The sequence below is a fragment of the Tamandua tetradactyla genome, chromosome 1 (assembly GCF_023851605.1).
Source record: "Tamandua tetradactyla isolate mTamTet1 chromosome 1, mTamTet1.pri, whole genome shotgun sequence".
Taxonomy (NCBI): Eukaryota; Metazoa; Chordata; class Mammalia; order Pilosa; family Myrmecophagidae; genus Tamandua; species Tamandua tetradactyla.
In genome coordinates this window covers 43,656,655-43,682,080 of record NC_135327.1, presented here as the reverse complement: position 1 = coordinate 43,682,080, position 25,426 = coordinate 43,656,655, and the positions used below count along the sequence as shown (strand labels likewise).

General features: G+C 39.1%; 1 long non-coding RNA gene across 1 annotated transcript in view; it reads left to right on the top strand.

Annotated features, from left to right (window-relative positions):
• LOC143684216 (uncharacterized) overlaps positions 1 to 25,426 on the top strand; it is a 129,850-nt gene that overhangs the window by 76,925 nt on the left and 27,499 nt on the right. Inside the window, exon 3 of the long non-coding RNA XR_013175919.1 lies at positions 14,456 to 14,539. This is a non-coding gene — a long non-coding RNA (uncharacterized LOC143684216). The remainder of the gene's footprint in view (positions 1 to 14,455; positions 14,540 to 25,426) is intronic.

The following is a 25,426-nucleotide window of genomic DNA, read 5'->3' as shown; positions in this document are numbered from 1 at the left end:
CCCCACTCCACGCGCGGTTTCCCGGGCCGACCGTGAGATTCGGATTGGCAAGTTAAAGGAGCCACAGCATCTTTTACTGGTGGGCCCCGCAGACAGATGAGCGCCACGAGCGCCACCTACTGGGCAGAAAAAGAAAAACAGAGCCCAGAGATTTCACAGAAAAACCTTTCAACCAGCCGGGTCCCACACCCAGGGAAATCTGATCAAATGCCCAGACACCAGCAGAAAATAATGGATGACGCTCGGAAATTTGAAGATATGGCCCAGTCAAAGGAACAAACCAATAGTTCAAATGAGATACAGGAGCTGAGACAACTAATGCTGAATATACGAACAGAAATGGAAAAACTCTTCAAAAACCAAATCAATAAATTGAGGGAGGACATGAAGAAGACATGGGCTGAACAAAAAGAAGAAATAGAAAATCTGAAAAAACAAATCACAGAACTTATGGGAGTGAAGGACAAAGAAGAAAAAATGGAAAAAACAATGGATACCTACAATGGTAGATCTAAAGAGACAGAAGCTACAATTAGTGAACTGGAGGATGGGACATCTGAATTCCAAAAAGAAACAGAAACTATAGGGAAAAGAATGGAAAAACTTGAGCAGGGGATCAGGGAACTGAATGACAATATGAAGCGCACAAATATACGTGTTGTGGGTGTCCAGAAGGAGAAGAGAAGGGAAAAGGAGGAGAAAAACTAATGGAAGAAATTATCACTGAAAATTTCCCAACTCTTATGAAAGACCTAAATTTACAGATCCAAGAAGTGCAGTGCACCCCAAAGAGAATAGACCCAAATAGGCGTTCTCCAAGACACTTACTAGTTAGAATGTCAGAGGTCAAAGAGAAAGAGAGGATCTTGAAAGCAGCAAGAGAAAAACAATCTGTCACATACAAGGGAAACCCAATAAGACTATGTGTAGATTTCTCAGCAGAAACCAAGGAAGCTAGAAGACAGTGGGATGATATATTTAAATTACTAAAAGAGAAAAACTGCCAACCAAGACTTCTATATCCAGCAAAATTGTCCTTCAAAAATGAAGGAGAAATTAAAACATTTATAGACAAAAAGTCACTGAGAGAATTTGTGACCAAGAGACCAGCTCTGCAAGAAATACTAAAGGGAGCACTAGAGTCAGATATGAAAAGACAGAAGAGAGAGGTATGGAGTAAAGTGTAGAAAGAAGGAAAATCAGATATGATATATATAATACAAAAACCAAAATGGTAGAGGAAAATATTATCCAAACAGTAATAACACTAAAAGTTAATGGACTGAATTTCCCAATCAAAAGACATAGAATGGCAGAATGGATTATGACCCAGCAATACCACTGCTAGGTATCTACTCAAAGGACTTAAGGGCAAAAACACAGACAGACATTTGCACACCAGTGTTTATAGCAGCATTATCTACAATTGCAAAGAGATGGAAACAGCCAAAATGTCCATCAACAGACGAGTGGCTAAACAAACTGTGGCGTATACCTACGATGGAATATTATGCAGCTTTAAGACAGACTAAACTTATGAAGCATGTAATAACATAGATGGACCTAGAGAACATTATGCTGAGTGAGTCTAGCCAAAAACTAAAGGACAAATACTGTATGGTCCCACTGATGTGAACCGACATTCGAGAATCAGCTTGGAATATATCATTGGTAACAGAGACCAGCAGGAGTTAGAAACAGGGTAAGATAATGGGTAATTGGAGCTGAAGGGATACAGACTGTGCAACAGGACTAGATACAAAAACTCAAAAATGGACAGCACAATAATACCTAAGTGTAATGTAACTATGTTGGAACACTGAATGAAGCTGCACCTGAAATATAGTTTTTTGTTTGTTTGTTTGCTTGTTTGTATCTTTTGTTTTTGTTTTTTTCTTTTTCCTTTTTATATATATATATATTTTTTTATTAGTATTATTATTTTAATTCTCTCCTCTATATTAACATTCTATATCTTTTTCTGCTGTTTTGCTAGTTCTTTTCCTAAATCGATGCAAATGTACTAAGAAATGATGATCATACATCTATGTGATGATACTAAGAATTACTGAGTGCATGTGTAGAATGGAATGATTTCTAAATGTTGTGTTAATTTCTTTTCTTTTTTTTGATTAATAAAAAAAATTTAAAAAAAAAGTAAGGTCTTAGCATTTGCTGTTCATCCTCTCTGGGATAATCTTCTCACACTTATCTCTTCCATAAGATCAGAGACTTTGTTTTGCTTGCTCATGTATACCTGGTACCATGTATATGGCAAATGCTGAAATGTAATTTTGGAAAGAAGGAAGAAAGAGAGGAAAGAGGGAGGGAGGGAGGAAGGGAAGAAGGAAGAAATCCTATGTATACAAATACTTATAGACCTTTTGTGCTATTTTCCAGAGGTTGGCCTCTGCCTCAAATTCATAACTGAAATATGGTGATGCCCCATTTAACAGCAGCATAAGTGGTCTTCTGGTGTTTAAGTGATTGGGGCTTGGTTAATTCTGTTGGCAGAACGGAGTGTTATGGAATGAGCTGTAAACTGGAAGGCATGGTGGACATCTCTTGTTGTGGCTAAGCAATTTTAACATATGTGTTAAAAGGGAGCTTAATTTATGCAAAATCCATTAAACACAGAGGTAGCAATTAAGCTAAAAAGAGGATATGAATTAAGTTCTGGTTTGAAGAACCCAAGGACTGAGACGTGGAGTGGTGGGTGGAAAGAAGGCAATGGAAGGGGGATGTCATTATCAGGAAGATGTTTCAGGAATTTATAAGACTTGTATTTCCCATAATACCAGAAAATCATGTCATTTGGGAGACTTGAGTCTTCATTCCTTCTAGGAACTTACTTATTACACTTTAATGAAGGTCAGTTGGGGAAAAAGGGAACCTCTTTACTGTGATTATAAAATCAGTATTTGTAGAATGTAACAATTGTTTATGATTCTTGATGTCTTCTCTCCAGGAGGTTTTTTCCTCCAGTAATGGGCCAATATAAGAACTTGGCTTTTATTTCTCAAATGGGTCCAATGTTAAAATTTGCCTTTCCAATAATTCTTTTTTTTTTTTTTTTTTGTGATATCACTAACTTTCCATTCTTCCAAGTTAGAAACTCAGAGTCCTCCTTCACCCTTGCCTCCCTTTATTAGTCTGCATAATCTATAGTAAAATCTTATAATTCTCCTTCAATATATCTTTTCTTTCACCTCAAATGGCACACCCTTTACGCTAGGCCAGTTCTCCATCATTCGACGTCTGGGTTATTTTAACAGCCTGCTGGTTGGTCTCTTGGCTCAGGGAATGCTGGCTCTAAATCCCAGATTGTTTGTTCCAGGGGACTTTCAGGTGTTGGAGAGAGAAGTGCAGAGAATCATAGGGCCCAGTAATAATTGAAATTGGTAGAGAATTGTTTTTAATGTAATAATCAGAAGTAGACCCTTGTTTTGGTTCAAAAAACACTATGACGGGGTTTCATTATTTAGGTATCATAACAGGGTATCCAGTGAGGTAGAATTCAACATAGAAATTGAGTCAGCTGATTTTTTTTGTATGGACCAAAACTTAGAGTCACCTTAGATATTTTTGTTCTGCAATAAAATAGCCATTTTATTTAGGGAAATGATGGCTTCTTACACAGGGGAAAGGCTGGTACATTGCATTGTTTGTGTACAATCCTTCTGTGTTTCCTGGGTCTTGCTGTGGCTTCCTCATGGGAGGGATTTATTTCCAACTCTTTTGGTTTGGGGTTTCACCATACAATTGACGGTGATTATCGGAGTGCAGTGAAAGGGAGAGTGACAGTTCTGACCAGAGCCTTCAAGGAGCATGCCAGGTTCCAGTTTGGCTTCTTGAATTTCTGAGTCCATCATGCGAAGAAGATGTCCAGTCTAACCAACCCAGTGATCCATGGATCCCTAAACAGAAAATAAATATTTTGTCCTTTCATGCTACTGGGTTTGGGGCATGTTGGTTATGTACAATCGCTGCAGCATAACTTAATATAGGTTCCAATGGGACCTCGTGATACTTTATGTACAAGGTGAACCAAAGCTGGATGTTTTCATTGAGTCATTTGGATTTTCATGTCACTGTTCTGATTTCTGTTATTTGCCCTTTGTTCTGCTAAACATAAGGCACAGTGAGCTAAATGCAAGATGATCAGAAATATATGAAATAGACTGGCAGTAAAATAGAGAAATTTTGGGCAAAAGAGACATTCTGTTATCTCCTAAGAGGTTGATCACATTTTTAAAAAGTGGGTTAGCTAAGAAATAAATCAGAACCATCCAATTCACAATGGATATTAATGGGAGAAATTATCTACCTAAAGTTGGCACTGGTGATAAAATTGTTGTAGAAGAAGCACTAAACAACAATCATGTAGGAAATACTGAAAACCACGATGATTGAAAAAATTAAACTTGATAGAAGCAGCTAACAGAAAATAAAACGAGTGATGACTATTGAGTAACGATTGACCAAAGAACTAAATCTTCTCAAGAAAATATTGGTGTGAAAAATGTATCCCTGGGAAAATTGAACTTGGTAAAGATAATGGCCACAGAAAAATGATCTTACCAGCAAAAGCTGTGTTTTGATGAGTGTGAGGCACTCTTTGCAGTATATTCTTTGTAGTCTTTGGAGTGTGTTCCACTTTCCCCACAATATCCTATGGTGTTCCGTGGGTCTGTCCCCTGCACCTCCAAACTGCTTGTCTCCTGGGAGTGGAGAAAGTTTCCAGAGGTACCAAAAGGACAAGGGGTAGTTGGGGTAGGGGGGATGGTGAGGCAAAACTCCTTCCTCAGAGGAGGGCAGTCCTCACCCAGAAGGCTAACTGCCTGTGTCCAGCTGCTGTAGACATGGGTCTTGTACTCAGGGACAAGTAGAGAGAGTTAAAGGATTATGCTCTCGTTTTTCAGGCAGTCTCCATTCCATGAGGCCACCCTATGGAGTGTCATGAATGTAAAGCCTCAGGGAACTTACCCAGTCTGGCCCTATGGGCCTTATAGTCCAAGAGAATTTGCCCAGATTCTGGCATTTTATTGACACTTGGTGACATCTTTTTAGAGGAAAGTGCCAGAAAACAGACACTATTTTAAAGTTATTTCCTGAGAAAATTGCACTACCCTTTATAATAAACTGCTGCATTGTCTGGTGTATGTATGAGTGTGTTTATACACTCACCCATGCAGGGCTTTAGAAGCAGAAAGAATATCCATTCTTCCCTTATGACTCAGAAATTGAAGCCCAGTTTTTCAGTTGGAGTTGTGGCCACCAAGAATAAAAACGTGTTCTGGTCTCATTTATAGCAGGGTATGGCCATGTGACAAAGTTTTGGTAAATGAGACAATATAAGCAGAACTCCTTGTGACTTCTGGGAACGTCTTTAATGGTATAGACAAGCGCTTCTTTGCTCTTTCTCCATCTGCTATTTGAAATACGATCATGATGGCTGGAACTCTCCCAGGCAGCCCAGATCATGAGATGAACCATGCCTAATGATGATGGCAGAGCAGCAAGTAGAAGATTGGGTCCTTGACAACTTCGTGAAGCTGCTGGTCCTGAACTGCTTTCTTGCAGACTTTCCTTATGGAGCAGAAACAAATTTCTATTTTTAAGTCACTGCCATGCTGTATTTACTCGTTCACAGTCAATTCATATGCCTTTAGTTCTAATGGTTTCTTGCCTTCAAGTTCTTACTTTCTCTCCTCCTCAATATATTGTATTCCACCAGGGTTCTAACTGAAAACTGACCTCTGTAGTGAAGCGTGCTCTGTTTGCTCAAGCTCCAAAAGACATGTCTATTTCCAGGCTTCTGCAGCAGTGAAGTCCACAGGCAATTGCAAGGCAATTGCAAGTAACAGAAATCTGAACTCACACCACCCTGAGCAATGATCATTTCACATAACATGAAATGCATGTTATGAATGATGCTGAGCAAGTTGCCTGATGCAGTGGCTCAATTATGTCAAGATGGTCCCAGAATCTTTTCCTCTCCTTCCTGGCCAGCCTTATTGTCAGCCTCAACCTCAAGCTGATGCCTACATGTAATTCCTGGCATCATATCGAGATACCTCAATGTCCGAAGAAAGAAACTAGTTTTTTCTTCAGAAAAGCAAAGAAATGTTTGACAGAAGTCTGCTTTTGGACATCCCCTCATTGATCAGAATTGGGTCATGTGCCATGAACACCTTGGCAAGGGGAAGGGATTATTCCTAGAGCTTCTGGAGCCAAGGCTGTGGTGGGGAGCTACGTACAAAGAACATGCATGTCTGGATGGGGGTTGGGTGTCTGAGCAGCTTTAGGACTCTGCTAGCAAAGGATGGATGCCAGGTAGACAAACAATGGTATCCACTGGAAATGTGAATCAACTGTACAACTGTACTACTTCCGTACAATTATTATAAAATATTTAAGTGAGACTGAAGGATGTGAAGAAAAATACAACTCTACTTTCCCTGTTTCTCATCTTATAAAACGACTCTTACCAATACATTTGAGATCCCCCCACTTTCAGTAGCATCCACTTTTTCTTCTTCACACAGAGATGCCACTCTGTGGCATATTTGTAATTTATGTTCCCATGTATTTATATAAGATATAAGTGTGCACATACATCACTAATAATTTTATATTATCCAGTAAAGCTAAAGATTAACATGCCCTAGGACACAACAGTTCCATTTTTAGGCACATACGAATTTGCATGTTTAAAAATTTATTTAAATAAAATAGTACCATTGTGTATTCTGCATCTTGAATTGTCCTTAGTATGTATTTGTAGGATTAATTTGTAAGATTTATGTGGCATTGGTTTATACTTTTCCATTGCTGAATTGTATACCATTATATAAATATGCTGTGTTTGATTTATCCACAATTGAATTATGCTGCATCCAAGTGTTTGCTATTACAATGTTCCCTTATGAACAGTTACTATATAATTTGTTTCTCTATAACTTTTGACCACATGGACAAGAGTTTCTCTAGTTATATATGCCTAGGAATGAAATTCTTAGGTCATCAGATATATGTATTTTCAGCTTTACTAAATATTGCCATTTTTTTTCTAAAATAGATGTATCACTTTATCCTTCTAGCAGCAGTGAATGGAGTTCCTGGTGCTCTGAAACTTTTCAAACTTTGTAGTATCAGACTTCTAATTTTATTCAATTGATGGTTATGAAATATGTTGTTTGAATTTTCACTTTCTTGATTACAAGTAAGATTGAGTGTTTTTTCATACACTCAATGTCCTTTGTTGTTCTCTCTCTGTAATTTTTCCTTTCAGATGTTTTGCCCATTTCTCTATTGAATGGTTTGTTTTATTGATTTGTAGAAGTCATTTAAATGTGCTGGGTAGTGAGTCTTTCTTTGTAACATGAGTTGCAGATATATTCTTTCTGACTGTGGGTTGCCCTTTAACTTTTTAATGGGATTATTGATGGGCAGAAGTTACAGGTTTTGGTATGTCTCTGCTTTCTTTTAAGGTTTGTACTCAGTGTCTCAAAGAAATCATTTCTTACTTTGATGTTGTAAGACTGTTACCTTATGTTTTTTCCCTAAATTTTAAGCATTCAAAATACCATGCTATCTGTACCTTATCTGTTATGATATTGAATATTGAATTAAGAGAACTTGTTACTATTTCTTCCTTTACTTCTGATTAATTTGAATTTTAAACATTTACGAATATATGAGCTTTTTATGTGGCTCATATTTGCATTATTATGTTATTTTGCATTGGAGAAAAAGCTGTTCTTCATGACACTATTTTTTTTAAGTGGGTCTTGCTGGTAAATGGCCAACTTTTATAGATGTTCTATGTGCCTGAGAAAACTGTGTGCCTTCACTTATTGGGTTTGGTGTTATTTATATGGTTGTATGTGTCTATTTGATCAAAAATTTCAATTATATTGTTCAAACCTCTCCTTAGTAAACTTTTTTTATTATTGTTTGATTAATTAAAGAAAGAAGTGTCTTAAAAATATTCGTCCTAGCATGGAATATTTGTTTATTTTTTCTTGCAATTCTGTCAGATCTGTATTTTATACCTGAGGCTGTATTATGGGTTCCATATTGGTTTAGAAATTTTAAATAGATTCTCAGCAAACTGAGTCTTCTATCATTGTATCCAGGGCATCCGTGTTGCCCAGCATTAGGGTCCCACTTCCATTGAGTACAATGGTAACAGTGCCCTCTGGGGTTGTGCAATATGGTATGTCCCTAATCATTTTGTCATGTTCTTCTTTAGGGTATGTACGTATAAGGCTCTCAAGGCTCGTTTTCTCTCATGTTACTATAGCTATCAATTTTAAGTTCATTTTTGCCCTGTATTTTCCCATTCTTTTATCTTTTTCAATTTTATTCTTTTATTATTTCTTATATCTCTCTCTTTAATTGTGATTTTATTTAATATTGAATACACTTTCAGCTTATTGAGATAAATGAAACAACCTTTATTCATAATAAGCATTTCTGAACCAAGAGATATTATTAATATGCCAAGAATTTTAAAAACCCTACTCCTTTATGATACACCTAAATTAAAGAAGACAAATGCAATATTTTCTTCCATTGAATTTCATTCCAAGGAAAGTTGGTATTGTTACATTGAGTAATTAGAACATCAGATGATATATAATATAATCCTTTATATTTTATTATTTTTCATTATGTATTCAATAAGGATTTTTTTGAAAAATAACCCCACATGTATACTCTAACCATATTATACAATCAGTGGCTCACAATATCATCACATGGTTGTACATTCTTCACTATGATCATTTTAAGAACATCTGCATCACTCCAGAAAAAGAAAAAAGAAGAACTCATGCATCCCATACCCCTTACCCCATCCCCTCATTGACCCACAGTATTTTAATCTACCAGATTTTTATCTTTTATCTCCCCCTATTATTTATTTATTTATTATCCTTTTTTTTTTACTCATCCATCCATATCCTGGATAAATGGAGCATCAGACACAAGGTTTTCACAGTCACACAGTCACATTGTAAGAGACTAAATAGTTAGGCAGTCTTCTTCAATTTCCCATCCTTTTACTTCCAGTCTTCTGTATCTTCACGGTTTATGTGCATTACCTTTAAACATCATATTGATGCTTTATTTTAAAAATCCAACATGAAATTTTATTTATTTTATTTGTCTCTTGTAAATTTATCTCATTTTCCTTTTGTGGTGTTGCCAGTATATTTGGAGTTATTTTAACCATTTGTCTTTTGTTGTTTTTCTATGTTCATCTCCCCTCTCTCTTTCATCTTCATTTTGATTGATTTATGTTACTTTTAAATTCTTCCTATTATTTTAGAAGTTGTATATATCTACTGGTAAAGCTTTTGGAGGGGAGCTTTTTTTTCATTTAAACTTTTAATTTGAAATAATTGTAGGTTCACATGCATTGTAAGACATAATATAGAGAACTCCTGGGTACCCTTTTGCCTGGTTTCCTCCTAGGGAAAACTATAGTACCATATCACAACCAGGATTTTTTAAATGTAATTTTATTGAGATATATTCACATATCATATAATCATCCCAAATGTATAAGCAATGGTTCACAGTATCATATAGTTGTGCATTCACCACTGCAATTTTTGAACATTTTCTTTAATGAAAAAAGAATAAAAACTAAAATAAAAATTAGAAAGAACACCCAAAACATCCCATACTCCTTATTTCCCCTATTATTTATTTTTGTCCTTATCATTTTAGTCATCTGTCCATACACTGGATAAAGGGAGCATCAGCCACAAGGTTTTCACAATCACACAGTCACATTGTAAAAGCTGTGTCGTTATACCATCGTCTTCAAGAATCAAGGCTACTGGAACACAGATCAACAGTTTCAAGTATTTCCTTCCAGCTATTCTAATACCCTAATAACTAAAAAGGGATATCAATATGATGAATAAGAATAACTTTCAGAATGACCTCTCGACTCTGTTGAAATCTCTCAGCCACGGAAACTTAATTTTGTCCCATTTCTCTTCCCCTTTTGGTCAAGAAGTTTTTCTCACTCCCATGATGCCGGCTCCACTGAGGAGGTGTCTCACCCTCCCTTGATGGTTCCCTCCACCCTGCCCCCTTTGTTAAACTCTCTTCAGTCAAATACTTCATGTGTGCTTTCGGTTTTCTCTTGGGCTGCTGACTCATTCATTTGGGAATTAATCCTCAGCCCTCCTTTCCCCCTTCAGTCTAATGGTTCTAGCTTGGAAAAGCTCCAGATGCCAGGTCCAGACACTGGGGTAGGTCAGAGAGAGGCAAAGGCCTAAAACCACTGAGTGGAGGTCAGCCCATGTAAAGGTGCCCTGCCTCCACCTCAGCCCCAGACGGCGGCAGCGGCACCTAGATGGGTGTATGTATGGATGAGTGTGTGTAGAGCTAGATGTCTATATATGTCTATAGCATATACGTATATGTGGCACATGTGTAAATACATATGTATGTATATAACTTGTCAGTTATAGGTACATGCCTTTTTTCCTAGTAAAAAGCTAAAAAAAACTGCTAACCTTTGGAGGAAAGCCAGCAGGACATGACATTAGGTTTTTGATTTTCATTTTATACTTTTCTGTTCATTCAACCAATTCCTAGTTTAGAACATGAACCTTAAAGCCAAACATCCTAGAATTAAATCTGTGGTCCGTCCTTAACAGCTGTGCAACCTCCATGTGCCTCAGTTTTCTTTTCTACAAAATGGGAATAGTATTTTTTACTTCCTAAGAATTAAATGAGTTAATATATGCAAAATGCTTAGAACAGTGCCTAGCACATAGTAAGAGTTTGATAAAAGTTCTATTTATTATTAAAAATATGTGTGTATTTTTTTGTAATCTATAGATGTCATCTAGGAGTAGAGCTCTGGAACCATAATTTTTATGCTTTTTTGTATTTAAACAAACAAATTATAAATACTATTCAGAAGACAAAAATATGCATGCATCCTCACTCACGTAGCAGTGTAGATTATTTTTCTGAATCAGCTAGCTGCCATCCATTAAAAACAGGAAGTATGCCCAAGACATCACATCTTAGAGCAGAGACATGTTTCAACGGGGGGAAGGGGAAGGGAGAGGGCGTCTTTGAAAGGGCTCTGGTCCAGGCATCGGCAGCTCTGGCTGGAAGTCCCTGCTCTGCTCTCTGCTAGCTGTGTGGCCCAAATCACAGCACCTCTCTGACCCTCGGTTTGTTTCTGAGAGTTGAAGTAGATGCTCTCGGGATCCGTCAGCGCTGACAGTCTTTACCACTTGTTGGGAAGCTGGGGACACTTACTTCAGTGAGGGATGTGTGTGGGTCATTTGAATGGGCAGGTGGGAGGAGACATCACTTGACCACTTTGGCCTGGCTTCTCCCTTGGGCCCCAAACTCTTCTAAAAATAGTCAGTGACTCTAAGAAGCATGATGAGTAGGCTTCAAGTGCCAGAGATGGGCACCAAAACACAAAGTGGTTACAATACTCCCTAATGACAACCTAATTCCAATTTCATCCCAACAGTCATATGGACCCCAGAAATTAGCTCACATTGGCAACTGGGTCAAGGAAAGGCAGGGAGGAGAGCTATTCTCTCCTTCTTTCCAGTCTGTTATCTGTCATCAAGTGCTCAACCAGTTTGGCATCGCAGGAGAAATTAGGGGTAGGCAAGGTAGCTCTTGTTAATTTACTTCCAAGGAATTTGATTAAATAGCTTTACCTTACTCAAAGCTTGTTTTTCCAGTCGTCTCTATTTCTCCTTTTTTAAAATCTCATCTTCTTTCTCCTTGTGTTATGTTAACCACATGAATAAATAGCAATTAGCTGTGGGCTAATGGCTGTGAATTTACTTCATTCAAAAAACTACTACTTTATTTTTGGACCATTTTAATATCACAGTAAGATATAAAAATTGTAAGCCACAAATTACACAAAGCAAATGGAAGGGCCAAAGAATGATGTGATTGAGCACTATATATGCCCTGAAGATTAATTCACTCTAACCCATAAAAAACCCTACTTTTTGCTATGTGCTCTTTTACCTGCTGTAGAACTGAAAACTCTCTTGCCCATTTTCTACTTTCTGCGGCCAAATTCACATCACCCAGGGGATGGAAAAAGCATTCATAGTTTCAATCTGCTGATGAAATACACAGCACAACCACCTCGTTTTGGCCATTTTTTCAAGTGTCCCTCACATCAGACTTTGAGTAGCTCAGCTAAGGAAAGTCTTAAGTTCCAGGACATAGTCTCCCCTGCCCTCCTAATAAGGACAGAGACCCAGCAAAGAGAATTTTGGGTGGGAAACAACAGGTGTCTGCAGTTCAAGAGAAGAGGAGAGAGGTTGAGTGTGACCATAAGACCACAGGTGGGTGCTCATTTCTGTTGAGCTCACTCTTGACTTATGTAGGCTGACGTATTTACAGTCACAATATGGGGCTACAGAGTAATTCACACCAGTGGGTGGCCAGAGGGGCACAGGGCCAGGACGTGAGAAAGTTGGGGTATTTTTCCAAGGCATTCAGATGCTCTGTTAATTTTATTTATCTTGTTTTTCTAACCCCATATTGTCTTCGCACTGTCCAACTCCTACCTGACATCTACTAGCCAACCAAAATGAATGGATAAATAGCCATGTTAAAGCTTCTCCCAGGGCAGGAAAGATTAATCTGTCCTATCTCTGTGTTTCAACACTGTTCAATTCTCAGTCATGCTCTGTGGCATCAGAAACCATGTTTATTGCCATACAGACTTCATGCATGAGGGACTCTTAGTGGTAAGGAAATCAATCCTCTTTATGCCTTGCCTGCCTCGTGGGGTTATTGTGAGGATAGAAAGAAACAATTAAGCAGAAGCACTACCATGTGCTTGGCATGGGGATCAGAACTGTTACAACATGGTTCTTGCCAAATGGTCTGAATGAATAAATGTGAAAATCAATGCCTCTGATTTAATGAGAGTGACACTGCTTTATAATCTGCAAAATGAAATTTAGAAGCTATTATGCCTGGTCTCAAGTCTAGTTTCCAAACTTCATTCTTACTCTTTTATCTTCATCGACGCTGTTCATAACTTTGGGGGTCCAATACTTGATGTACTAGTGCAGTCACAGAGTTCCATCCCTGCCATTCATCGCCTTACAACTCTACACAAGTTCAGTTATTACTTCCTCAGATACTTAAAGGTGCAGATTTCTCTCTGTTCTTCCTATCCAGCTTTTCCGCCTGCACATTTATGCCTTGTGCTTATGAAGCTCATTTTTGTGGCTATCCCATTTTCCTTGATGTTTTCTAACGATGTGTGTGAACTTTCAGGGGTGACCACGGGGTTTATGTTGAAGTGTCCTTATCTATGATCAGAGCTCCTAAGCTGTGGGAGTAAAGAAACCCAGAGAGTGGGCATATCTCTGTAGGCACTGATGTCTTGCTCTGTGTGGCATAGACAGAGATGGGCTGGAACAGGTCGCTGTGGAAGGCTAAGGGCCCTGGGCTGGAAAGACACGAGGGCTGGGATAAGCCCATTCGGAAGTAGAGTTCAGAGTCTAGGAAAGCAGCACACGTGGTAGTGGAGGAAATGTCTGAACTGACACTGACAGAGCTGAGGGCATCTGTATTAGTTAGGGTTCTCTAGAGAAACAGAATCAACAGGGAACACTTGCAAATATAAAATTTATGAAAGTGTCTCACGTGACCGCAGGAACGCAGAGTCCAAAATCCACAGGGCAGGCTGCGAAGCCGACGACTCCGATGGATGGCCTGGACGAACTCCGCAGGAGAGGCTCACCAGCCAAAGCAGGAATGGAACCTGTCTCCTCTGAGTCCTCCTTAAAAGGCTTCCCATGATTGCATTTAGCATCACTAATTGCAGAAGACACTCCCCTTTGGCTGATTACAAATGGAATCAGCTGTGGATGTATGTCCTCATTGCAACAGACAGGCCGGCGCTTGCCCAATCAGATGAACAGGTACCACAACTTGGCCAAGTTGACACCTGTCCCTAACTATGACAGCATCCTACCAAGGACCTGAGCCCTCGGGCAGAAACTTGGGTCCTGAGGGATCAGACAGTGGAATCAGTGCCCCGAAAGTGAGCATATGGTCATCAGGGTGAGGACACAGGAGGCCTAAGCACTGGGGACAGTTTCTAGCTGCAGAGTGACTGAGAGCAGATGTCCAGCCATTCCACTCCAGGCCAGAACACCAGGCAGGTGGGATATTTTTCCAGGGCAGCTAGAGGCACTAATAATACAAAAAGCCAAAGCCCCTATATCAGAGGTTGCCAAGAGCTCCATGGATCAAAATCAGCCCTCAGACTTTATAAAAGTAGCCAACGCCTATATAATACCTATTGTGTGCCTGAGATGCTTTTACATGATTTACATATATTACATATTAATAAATTCTATCTTCACCATGAGCTTGAGGGGTTGATATTATTACTCTCTCCATCTTACAGATGAGGGAACTGATGCAGAGAGATGTTAAGCCACTTGACTGATGTCAGACAGCAAAGAATTGGAGGACTCAGGACTAGAATCCAGTAAGTCTCTGAAGTCCAGGCTCTTAATTCTCTGTTATATTTTCTCATTGTGTTTGATTTGGCTCAAGCACTAAATAATTTGGAATGAGCTGTCAGCATTTAAAGACTGGGAGATTCTACATAAAATTAACAATTGTGGTTTCTCTCGAATAATTGAAAAATCTGTCAACTTCCATGGCAACAAATTCCTGGGGCTAGGAATTTCCTCTTTAGGCAGCGTGAGAGTTCTCTGGTCCACCACAGTCTCTACCATATCCTGGTATTTGCATCCACCTTGCTTCACTCATTTGTGTTACCTGCATAGCCCCATTGGGAGAGTGAGTTTGGGACCTTCTGGCTTAGAGGATCAAAGTGATAAACATGCCTGAATAAGAAAGGAAGCCAGGCCCTAGAGCTGGGCAGAATGGCAGCTACTGGAGGTGGATTTTAGAGGGTCCAAGATACTTGTCAGATGTAGTAAGCACTGGATATTCATGACCTGCTTTTATGGCTACTTGAGATCAAGACTGTTCAAGTTCCAAGGTCAAGGTAGCAGGAGACACAGAAATTTTAAAAACAAGTTCTGATTACATTAAGCCCAGATCTGCCTTATATAGCTCTCTGCTCAGGGATTCAATTAGGACCTCAGTGGAGTTGGCTGAGCTCTAAGGGACATGACAGCAGAGATTCTGAAGTAGAGGAGACACATCCAGGGTAAGTGAGAAGACTGCTGCTCCTCTCAGTTGTCAGGCTTGTAGTTTGGAACATTTTGAAGCAATGAATCTGTCTCAGTCTGGGTGAGAACAATAAGTAACATCTTTTAAGACAGAAGCACTAACCTCACTGTAACATAGCACTATTTTTGCATTTTTCAATATCCCTCAACTCTTCCAACTTTGTCAGCAAATATGCACATTTCTGCACCTACTCTCTCAGCTCTGTACCTTCATTATTTTCTCCAAGGTTAACTCCATGAAAATGTGTGCCCAGAGAGACAGACACTAAGAAACAGTTAACTTTGTTAGCAACATGGACATGCCTTCTCTTGGTTCTGTGCCTTCTTTGTCTATGCCTACTATAAAACCCTGCTTCCCGACCCCTGATCAATGCAGAACACTTTCCCACTGAGCTCTGTATTGGCTGCCATCAGAGCAACTTGACTCATAGATTAATTTCTTTCTTCACTCCTGTATGTCCCTATAATAAAGGTTCGTGTCTCTGTCCATGCCTGCTTTTTACTTTGGTCTCTAGACTGAAAAAGCCCCTTTAGGCTGGGCCTCACTTTACCTGTCCTGTCCAATGCAGTAGCCACTAGCCACATGAGGCTCTTTAAATGTAAATTTAAACTAAATTAAAATTTTAATTCCTTAATCCCAGTAGCCACATTTCACATGCTCAATAGCCACATGTGGCAAGCGGCAACTGAATTAAGCAGTGCGGAGATAGGACATTTCCATCACTGCAAAACGTTCTAATGGATGTTCTAGACAGAAGACCATCATTTTCATTTGCTTTGCACAATATTCCAAGGATTCAAAGAAGGGAATATTCATAATTCTCCCTGCACATGGCAGTGTAGAATTGTTTCTTTGCTTGATGAATATGAACAAAGAATGCCACAAATAAATGCAAATTTGTCATCAACCGAGGTCTCTCTGACACCTAAATAAACTCAACCCAAACTTCCTTCCACACTCAGAAAGTTTAAAGCCCTCTCCATGATTTATGGAAATATTCATGGCACATATGTTCTCATGCACCTCTGGTTCCTGATTCCTGCCTTTTTGCAGTAATGTTTATTGTCCCTGTTCCTTACTACGTTGACTCGGACATCCAGCCAACCCCTTCCCCTTGTTTTACACACACAAAAATATTCTGCATGCAGAGAATGTTATGAGTGGGTGGGTTGAGAGAAGGAGCATTTCTATTACAGTAATAGAAAGCACCATAGAAGAGTTGCCGCACGCCTTTTCCTGAAGGTGAATTCCAACATCATCCCATGTTGGTATCTCCTCTCTCCTCCAACCCTGTGTACTTCTTCTCTTTCTTCTCTCTTGCTACCTTTCAGACATAAAACACATTCTTTCCCAGTATCTACAAAGCCCTTTGGTGGTATTTTATGGTTCTCCACCTTTCGGACATGTATCCCACCCCAGGATCTCAGTTGCCCAAGGCAAAGCTTCATTGGGCAGATTTCCCCAATAAGAAATTGTCCCTCCCTGTATGAGTTTGCCTGAACTGCTGTACCAAACACCGCACCTTAGGTTGGCTTAAACAATGAGAATGCATTATCTCATGGTTTCGGAAGCTAGAAGGTTTGTATCCCCCTGTGGCTGGTAAGGTTGGCTTACCATAGCCCTTGGGGTGTTTTGTTTTAGTCCCTGCCTCATACCACAGGTTTTGGCCTCTTCCTGTGGCTTTCTCTTTATAAAGCCTCCAGTAATTCAGGTTAAGACCCAGGGTCATTCAGTTGGGCCACTTCTTAACTAAAAATAACATCTTTAAGAGATCCTATTTACAATGGGTTCACACCCACAGGAATGCGGATTAAGAATAAGAACATTTCTAAATTGGAGTACTAATGCAACATAACACTCTCTTTAAGAATCATTCCAGTAGTTGTAGCTATTAAGAGAATGAAAATTTTCAGCCCTTGTGTGAGCATAAGTCCTACTTGCTTTGATCCCTTTAGAGCTTGCATCACTGTGTGGGTTCTCTTCTCTGATTCTGTTTGCTAGTGTCACCATCCACACATGTTACACATCAAAGGGATGCTGTTCTCCAGTTCCCAGAAAGGGCATGCAGTGGGCAGGAAACCAACATTTCTATCAAGCACAAAACTTGGAATCCCAGAATATGGGAGTTTTAGATTAAGGGAACTTAAAATAATTATTGTTAACTTTTCAGGTTATGACATTTTTCTTCCTGACGTCACCGTTCCAAGAATATCATCCCAATTCCTTCATGGAAAATGAACATCTGAGCCTTTATTCCCCAAGGCACAACTATGATCTGTGATGTCAAGGTTACTTTAATTTCCTGGATAACTAGAGCAAAAGCAGAAAACCTTTTTGAGGATTGGCTCCTGTCATTCAAAATTTCTCTCAAACAGTAGTTCCCCAATGTGAGTGTGCATAGAATTCCCTGGAGTTCTCATTGAAACATGTTGCTGGGCCCCACCCCAGAGTCTCTGATTCAGTAGGTCTGTCCCAGGGCCTAAAAATCTTAATTTCTAACAAGTTCCCAGATGATGTTGAAGCTGCTGGCTCAGTGACCACACTGAGAAAAACTGCTCTAAAATATAGTAATCCATTTCTTTCCTTGGCAAGTGAATGATGGTTAAATCTTTGGTGACTGAACTTGCCCTTGATGATTAGCTGTCCACATAGCTTTAGACCCATGATTCTGCCCGTGCAAATTTAAAGAACACTGAACTCTGTGTGCATGTGTGTGTGTGTGGGGGGGTGCTGAGCTTACCACATCTCCTTCAAATGTGGGCATATTTTTCAGTTTTTATCACAGCCTTGGCTTCTTCCAACTCCCTAGGTAAACTGGGGAAGGTTTGGGGATCCCAGAACATGATATTACAACTTATTATCCCTCTCTACTTTGAGGGGTGGTGACATTTAACCCACTCTGAAAACATAAGACTCCTGTCTGGTCTTAAATTATCCCAGAAGACATGACCCCTCTGTCAGACAACATTTTCAAATTTCTAGGCAAAAGAAAAATATCACCCCAAACTTTATGATAGTAAAGCCAACCAAAATGGGATTGTACATTTAGCCCTTAAGAGTTCGTTGGTGCAGGAATAAAGTAAAGGTCATTATGAGACAGGGAGAACATAAGGACCTATGAATTAGTTCATATATGAATATCTATCTTCATCCAGAAAAGTGTCCTCCCAGAACTCTTCTAAGACCTGAGATTTCCTCAGCCTCAGCTCTCTTCATTGCTGGCATTCCTTGCACTGCCCTCCTTGAGCTGTGATCCTGCTGGCCATTAACTCATCCTGATGAATGGCATCTGCCAATCTTGGCCAACCTCACCATGACAACCCATTTTCCCTCAGACTGTTGTGCGTCTCATCCAATGCTGATCGCTGCCCAAAGTGAAAACCTTTTTTATACACTCCATTTATAGATGGTTCCAATTTAACTGATTATTTTGTATGTATGGTTATATCAATAACCAGAAACCTTCTGTTAATTACATGGGTGGTCATTATTTCTCCACCAGTTATCATGTCTCTCAGCTGGAGGGTCCCTGTAACTCCGTGACATGCAGAATAATTTAAGCTTTCTTCTTGTTACTTGGTTTATTCTTCTAAAAATAGAATGACAGAAATTATTATAGATAATTGAGTTGGCCTGAGGTTAGACCAGTAAGGTTTCAGAATGAAGAATAACTTTGTTATTGAGTCCTTTAGAAGAAGGGCTCCTTTGAACCAAAAGGGAGTTGTGTTTAAAACAAAATCTAGGCTAAAACAGAGAAGCTAGATTATCTTGCAGCCTAGAGGCAATGTTTAGCTGAGCATGCATTGCTACATTGCCTAAACCAAAAGTGTCAGACAAATGTACTACTCTATCTTCACTAATCAAAGATAAGGATGGTAAAAAAAAGACCGCCTTTGGCAAAGCTGTGAATTGCTGAACCATTGTATTTGTCCTCAGCCTCTTCCCTTTTCCATTGCCCTTAGCTGACTTGATAGGTACACAGGTGAATTCTTGTACCTCTTCTGTATGTTTTAACTTATTACCAAGTCAACTTTTTAAAATATGCTATGATTTTATTTATTAATGAATGATAGATAAGTACCAACGTAACCCAAACCCTGCCCCCACTTTTCTAATGTACCATATTTCACCTCTATTCCTCCAGTAACATTGCTACATCTGGTCAGATTATTTCAGGAAAAAAAATTCTTTATAGAATACAATTTTTGTTAATTTCATTAATAGAACAGTTCATTGGATATCTCAGTTTAAAGTTCAAATCTTCCACTACTATGTCCATCAATACTAATGGCCAACCTTTATTCAGACTAGAATATTCTAGTTTAGAAAGTTTCCTTGTACATGGAATCCTAACAGAATCTCTAGAGGTATCCTCCTATGAGGAAACTAAGGCAGACAATTGCCCAATGTCACCCAACCCCAAGGCAGGTCTACATGACAATAAAACCTGTGCTCTCCTTCAAACATGGGAGCCTGTTTCCCAATAGAAGAGGAGAACTAATCTCCCAGGGGAGAAGACAACTCCCATAATAAACCTTGCTGGCTGTGAAATAGACTATTTTTTAGGGTGATATAAAAAGCAGGCAGAAAGGTGATGCTAATGACACTGAGAATCCTTCTCGATACCTTTGCACTTACAGATGCAGAATGGGAAAATCTTCCTGTCCCTAATTACTTGTGACAGTCCTGAAAATGAAGTCAGGTCAGAGTTACAGTCATAATATGCCGTTGAGAATATGCAGTTCAGAATATTTAGGCTGTAACTGAAGTTATTACTAAAGGACAAAACAGAACTTGATTTTAGGATATACAACTCAATCACTACTAAAGAAGAGTTAGCAGAAGCAGAGCTGAAAATATATATAATTGGAAGAACAAGAATAATCATTATTATGGAAATGCAAGATACATTCCTATAGAAGCAGATAAATACCCAAGTCTGTGCTTAAATCATAGCTTCTAAATTTATTTGTCCTCTGTGATGTGAAAGCAATGTTCTGAACAATCTACAGAGAAATGATTGAACTGAATAATGAAAAGAATGAAACAGAGTTGTCCTTGCAACCTCAACAGCCTTTAATCTCTTTTTCAAAGAAGCTCATTGTCCTCCCAACAAGACCCCGAGGCTATTTAGAAGCAAGTTTCTGACCTTGGGTTCTAAGCCAAAGGGTTGTTCATCCATTGAGCCCACCATATTCGTATCTGTCTCTGACATTCTCCCTACTCTTTGGGCCTTGCCCGTCTTCCACAGTCCAGCACAATTTTGCTCCTTTAGATCCTCTTCTCTGAGTACCCTAAACAGCATAAATGGTTCATTCAATAGACAATTATCACATGTAGTCTTGGGATTGTTCTCGCAATATCATCTTCAGTGACAATTTAAACCTTGAATCATATTTTAAGTTTCAGTAGGTAGCAGCCTTGTCTCTTTACCCAGTTTGGAATTTCTTCAAGGCAAATTTTGAGTTCAGCATGACTAGATGGAGATTAGAATGTATATTAACTCTTCTAGGAAATGTAATAGGGCTGTTGGACAGAAGTAGAAGGGAGGGGGGAAGAGGGGACAGCAGAAGATGCTGGGGTAGAGGTGAGGTATGTGGTAAGAGATTTCCATGGAGATAGAGCTCAAAACAGAATTCTAAAAGAACTAGAAAAAGAAATTGGCAAAACAAAAGTATTGGAGGTAGTATGGTTAGAGGTTTGGAAGCAAAGTGTAACAGTACCCTGCTAGCAATAGTGCCAACTGAGCCCTGCTCCAGGTTCATTAGTCTCAATGCTAAAAGAATTTAGAGACAAAAGGGCCAGTAGGAATAAGGAGGATAGTTTATTTAAAAAGGAGAGAAAGAGTACCCATTGAGGGAATAACCCAGACATGTTTAAGGGAGAAGCAAGCACTGAGTAGAGTGGGCTAGCTTGTTTTATAGGAAGGTTTTGTAGGTAACAGGTTTCCATAGTGACCTTTGAATACTAGAGCCTTACAGAGCTAGCATTGTTTCAGGAAGAGATAACTATATGATAGCTATTAGTTTAAGATTTTTTCTTAAGTATAGAGACAGAATAAAGAATTAAAGCAATATGTATTTCAGGCAGTCTAAATGTTGAAGGTGAAAAACAGTATGGAAAAAATATATTGTTCAAATCTGAGAAAATCGCAGATAAAATATTTACTTTTAAATCCCCACTGAGTTTGCATTTGGAATATGTATAAGTATCCTTAGCTTTCCAATAATATTGTATGGGAACCGAAAGACCTATTATGCAAAATGTTTGGTAAGTTGATAAGATGAAGCAATATTAAGAAACTTGATACATTGTATTAGGACTAACAGTTATTCTTGCTGTGTCTATCTGGGATTTCAAAAATCATGAGGCTCGGGCGGGCCGCGGTGGCTCAGCGGGCAAGAGTGCTTGCCTGCCGTGCCGGAGGACCCCGGTTCGATTCCCGGCCCCAGCCCATGTAAAAAACAAACAAACAAACAAAATATAATAAAAACAAGAAAATGTTTAAAAATGTTTCCCTTTCTTCCTCCCTTCCTTCCTTCCTTCTCTGTCTTTCCTTCCTTTAAAAAAAAAAAAAAAAAAAAAAAAAAAAAAAAAAATCATGAGGCTCAGTGAATGAATGAATGAATGAACAGAGAAAATAATAGGTGAGTGAATAAATAAGACAAGGAATCATGTCGTGAAGATAATAAGTGTGATATCTAGAATTAGAACTCTGAGGAGTAGCCTACCCCAATCCCCCACATATTTCATGGCACAATCACTTCCTTTGAATTCCCACTGGCTCTGATTGTGGATTCTGGCTATCAACACTGTGCCTAAAAGTCAAATACTTTTTTGCTTTGCTCAGGTGGCTGAGCATGACTTCTGTCCAGCTTGAGAGTCAGATGGGCAATAAGGATGTTTAACTTGCTCTCCTATACTTCTATTCTCTTTCTGAAGGCTCCAGGTGGTATGTGGTGGAGAACACGGCCAGCCATTCTAAGTCAGCTTCATCATGGATTCACTCCATTGTGAGCTTGGGATTGTCTTCTATAGTGTTGGAGTGCCAAGCACTGTCTTTTGGGTGTTCTGATCCCATCCCATCCAAGAACAGCAAATGCATATCAATGTTTTGCTTCTTTTTCAAAAGTAAGCTCTTGTTTTACTCTAACATTGACCTGCTGTGTGATCTTGGGCAGACCATATCATTCATCTTTGTTTAATTGAGATAGTCAAAGCCATCCCGCAGCACTGTAGAGATGTAAGGTGCTATTCTTCAACCGGCATGCAAAATTATTTTCCATTCTGCCCCGTTATAGACCTTTCTAACATGCCTACTGGAGTGGAATTATAACACCTGCACTATATCACCCACCAAGTTACCTGGGTGTTGAAATGAGATAGTTCATGTCAAAGCCTGTTGAAAAGGTTGAAATTATGATACAACATCAAAATACGATAGATTTTTTAACACTACCATTTTCCAAGGTTTTGTTACACTTCAAGAAGAGATATTTTAATGATACTCCTGTAAACAATCTCTAAACATTTGATAGTCACAAAAGAAAACTTAGTAAGTGAAACCTCCTATTACTCATTTTTTTCTTCAAAGCTAAAATTTCTAAATGCTGAAATGAAAATAATGATGCAAAGACAGTTGACTCTTAACTCCTTGATAGCTGGGACTGTGTTTTAGTCATCTCTGCCTCTCCAAGATATGACAAAGGGCTGGTCCCATCATAGAAGGACAGTGGATAATTCTTGAATTCATTATGAATTATTCTCCAGGTTACATTGCTCATCTAAAATGGAATCTTCTACTTCTTGTTTCTCTACCAAAAGAGAGAGCCCAATTAATTCTCCTCATGTAAATGTTTGTGAAATACAAAGCATCTTTTTAGTGCAATTTTATTGAGGTATTTCACATAGCATATAATCATCCAAAGTGTACAATCAGTGGTTCACTGTATCATCATATAGTTGAGCATTCATGACCACAATTGATTTTTGAACATTTTCATTACTCAAACAAAAAATAAACATAAGATTAAAAAGAGAAAGAACACCCAAAACACCCCCGTCCCTTATCCCCACCCCCCTGTTATGTATTTATATATTGTCTTTATTTTCTTACTCATCTGTCCATACACAGGATAAAGGGAGGGTCAGTCACTGTGTTTTCACAATCACAGGGTCACACTGTGAAAGCTACATAGTTATACAATCATGTTCAAGAATTCAGGCTGCTGGATTACATTCAACAGTTTCAAGTGTTTCCTTCTAGCTACTCTAATACCTTAAAAACTAAAAAGGGTATCTATATAATGCATAAGAATAACCTTCAGAATGACCTCTTGACTCTATTTGAAATCTCTCAGCCACTGACACTTTATTTTGTTTCATTTCTCTCTTCCCCCTTTGGTCAAGAAGGCTTTCTCAATCCCACCATACCAGGGCCAGGCTCATCCCTGGCAGTTATGTCCTACACTGTCAGGGAGACTTAAATCCCTGGAAGTCATGTCCCTTGTAAGGGGGAGGGCAGTGAGTTTACCTGCAGAGTTGGCTTAGAGTGAGAGGTCATATCTGAGCCACTGTGGATGACTCAGGCATCATGATAAGTAGGCTTAGCTTCTCCTTTGCAGGAATAAGTTTCATAAGGGAAGGCCCCAAGATCAAGGGCTTGGCCTATTAAATTGGTTGTCCCCAATGCTTGTGAGAATGTGGATAAGTTTAATAGTTCCATATTTTCTCCCAGTCCCTCAAGGGGACTTTGCAAATACATTTTTTATTTTCTGCCCAGATTACTCTGGGATGTATCAGGGCATCATACTAACTTGTGTTAACAAACAAGATTGCCCTTCCAATTCAACTTTCCATTTAATTATGGTGTTTGAATAAACTGACCATACAAGCTCAATTAGATAGTGCACTACAGAAAATATAATTTTTGCACCAAATAAACATCTCTTCCTTTGGCCTCACACAGAATTGAAGCTTTAAAGCACAGTCAGTATCATTCTTTACCCTTTAGTCTGATTTACCTTAGTCCTAATTAGATCTGCTTCATTCATGTCTCAAACTGAAGTGTGATCTCTTCTTCAGCTTTTGCAACAGTTGCTGGTTGGGGTAATTCTGAATTTCATAGCTGCATGGCTCTAGCTCTGAGTTGCAGGCATTACACAGATACACTAAGTTCCAGGGGGCAACAAGGTTATACACAAAGAGCTCAGCATCTCAGACTTTAGAAGTAAACGTTACAATACAAGAATATATATGACTGCTATAAAAGCTTACAATCCAGGAACCTTTACAATAAAACTATTCCTGATAACCTGTGCTCTTGGATTTAATTCTCAGAGTTTGCACATTATAGTTAGTCCGTATTAGTAAGGTGTTATAATATTTATCTTTTCGTTTCTGGCTTATTTCACTGAACATACTATCCTCCAAAGTTCATCCACCTAGTTGCATGCCTCACAATTTCATTTCTTCTTGCAGCTACTCAATATTCCGCTGTATGGATACACCACAGTTCACCCTTCCACTCATCAGTCGACATACCCTTAGGCCACTTCTATCCATTGTAAATCATGAATACTGCCACCATAAACCCCAGAGTGCAGATGTCCATCCCTGCCCCTGCTTTCAGCTCTTCCAGATGCATACCTAATAATGGGGTTGCAGAACATGTGGCAACTCTAGACTTAGCCTCCTGTGGAACCACCACACCGCCCTCCAGAGGGGCTGCACCATTCTACTTCCCTACCGACAGTGAACGGATACATCTCTCTCTACATTTTTCTCCAGCACTTGTATCTTTCTGTTTATTTTTTAAATAGTTTTATTCATACCCCATACAGTCTGTCCTAAGTAAAAAATCAGTGGTTTCCAATATAATCACATATGCATTCACCACCACAATCTGTTTGAAGATATTTCCATTTTTTTCCCTAAGCATCTTTTTTGAAGAACCCAGTGAATTATCTCCTATTGCCTTACTATTTCCAGTGATGGTGAGCATTCCCTAGTTCCCTAAAATGACAGCCCTTCATTTCTCTTCTGCTGGCCAGGGAATTGGTGGATTACCTGAACAGTGATGGGTAGAATGAGGACTTTTGTACCAACTTCTCATACATGGGTAGTGCAATGCCTGCATTGCACAACATTTTATGCTAGTGAAATTGAAAGG